Consider the following 2,824-nt stretch of genomic DNA (forward strand, 5'->3'; position numbering starts at 1 on the left):
CAGCCAAACCTGAGCACACGGAAGGAGCAACACAAGACACTGCAGACATGGGTGCTACCTGGAAAACTGGGTACTCCACAAGATGGTGTACAACTCGGTCGTCCAGAAGGGTCGTAGTGACTGGGGTTTTACTGTGTTAGAGTCTATGCTTTCAAGTTTTGTACACTATTCTAAGATGTGTGTTGGTGATAGGAATGTTTATGGGGCAAGGTGATGATGATTCTAGTGACAATAAAACAATGTCTTGGAATTATTTAGGGATGTATCTTTTCAACAGTTTTCAGGATTTATAACAGGATCTCCAACCTACTAAGATTTTTAATTTAAAGAAACTATAACTAGCTCCCCCTGCTTCTTTCCTTCCTATTTCTTCCTTCTTCCTCTCTCCCTTTCTTCCCTCCTTCCTATCTCTAGGTCTTTCTTCCTTCCCCTTTCTTTTTCTTTCTTTTTCGCTTTCTTTCTTTCTTTCTTTCTTTCTTTCTTTCTTTCTTTCTTTCTAAGGTCTTGCTATGTAGTCCACACTGGCCTCTCACATTTGTCCTGACTTAGTCACTTAAGTGCTGGGGGTATAGGTACATACTATCACGCCTGGCCATAGCTAGCATTTCAGTACATATTTAGTACCTGTTCATGTGACTATAATGTTTTATTGATCTCATCTTATTTACTGAGTCATCTTTATAGATGTTATTTTCTGGGGATCATGGACAGTTTGCACTCCAGAGAACAGTCCTATGAGGCAGTTATCCAAGGGTCAGGCTACAAATAAGCTGATCAAATCATCGGAGATCGCTTTTTAGAGTACTAAGCTGCTAAAGTAAGAGCTGCATTAACTACTATCTCCTTGAGCACCTGCTCCTGTTGTGAATCATGCACTTAATTCCTTAAGACATGGGAAATTTTTGCTGAATTTGCATACAGATATAGCAAATGTTCAAATTTACCAGGGTGGTTCCACTTGGGTTTTCTGTGAGAGCTACAGGATCTGCTCTCTCCTCTGCATGAATCGAGTGTGATCTGCTTCTGGGTATCTCTGTGAAGTCTTCTGAAGCAGTCTTGTGTGGTGCCACTTTTTCCTGAGTCTCTCAGGACATGTTAACTGGTTGTTATGTACTGGATATGGGAGGAACAATGTTTTCAAATAAAGGAGGAAGGGAAGAAACATGATTTAGTGGGTAAAAGCTCTTTCTGTGCAGGCCTGACAACCTGAGTTCAATCTCCAGCATCCATGGTGGAACTGACTCCCAAAAACCATCTCCGGATCATCACATGCATGAGAGTACACATACTACACACACACATACACACACACACACACACACACACACACACACACACACACACACAAACACACACACAAACACACACACACACACACACACACACCTACCTCACGGGGCAGTAAAAACATTAGAAAATAAAATAGGTGGAGCTGCAAAGACGCAAGTAATAGGGCTGATGCTCACTGCCAAGCCAGAGGACCGGAGTTCTATCCCCAGGTCCCATGTACCAGAAATAGAGAATCAATTCCTGCAGGTTACTTTGTCCTCTGACCGCCACACATACACAATGGCATACACATACACACAATAAATAATACATAAATAAATGTGATTTTGAAAGCTTTAAGAGTCAAGTGGTGAGCATCCCAACCAGTCACATGGTTTTGTTCCCCAGACCTCTCACCCAGACCAGTGCACTGTAAACAGTGACTACTCTAACCCTCTTTGGAGAGAGACCTTCATAGGTTTGTTATCTTGGTGATAAACTGTCATAGAAAAATTGAGAAACTTCTCCAACTTGGGAAAGTCTAATTTTCCTTACTGCAGGGGAAGTTGTTCATCCAATACTCTGGCCTTGTGGCCTACAGGACATTTTCTGGATTCAGTAACTGTTAATGTTTCCAATTGGTTCCTGTGACGTCTATACACATATCCCATTTAGGGATCCTCTCAAATATACAATTGATAGATTGCAATGACCATAGTGAATGTTTAACAGCTAGCTATGGGAGAAAAAAAATGAATGAACATTACACACACACCTGCAAAACACACACTCATAAAATTCAAAGTCTCACAAAGCTTAATGGAAAATAAATTTCTCTGGTTGTCTGTTTTCTGTTTCTTAAAACCTTTTTTATTGTTGTGTGTACATGATGGAGAGGGGCAGCATATGTGCTATGATAATGTGTGGAGGGCAGAGGATAACTCTATGGAGTCAGTTTTTTCCTTCCATCTTTATGTGGGTTACAGGGATTACATAGCAGATACTCTTAGCTGCTGAGCCATCTCACCAGCCCCTTACATATTTCTTAATATAACTTTTTAAAATGAATATTGAGCTAGAATGCTCCCTTGGCTTTCAATTTAGACATTTAGCTTCACAAGAGTTGGCATCTCTTGTGAAATCTGCTTTCCACTTAAAAGTAACTTTATTGCTGACAATAGCTCCACAAAGTCAGTTTGAATGGCTGTCTCACTAGCATTTCAACGTGATAGTGACTCACACTTCCTCAGTTATGATTTGGATATGAAGTGTTGAAGATACAGTCCTTAAGTGGTGAGTCCAGTCTCTTGGGAGTGATTTGGATCATGAGGACTCTGATGATCCACAAAGGAATTCCTAAATTGATGGTGTTACTGAGAAGTGGTCGAAAAACTTGGAGGTGAATGTCTAGCTGGTAAGACTCCATTGCAGACGTGTTCTTGGGGGCCATTTCTTGTTCCAGATTCTTTCACTTTCTGCTTCTTGGACGCCTTGAGGTAAACAGATCTCTACCATACCTTTTCTCAGGGCCAAAGACCACTAGGCAAGCTCACTG

This window comes from Cricetulus griseus, chromosome 3, assembly GCF_003668045.3.
Source record: "Cricetulus griseus strain 17A/GY chromosome 3, alternate assembly CriGri-PICRH-1.0, whole genome shotgun sequence".
Lineage (NCBI taxonomy): Eukaryota > Metazoa > Chordata > Mammalia > Rodentia > Cricetidae > Cricetulus > Cricetulus griseus.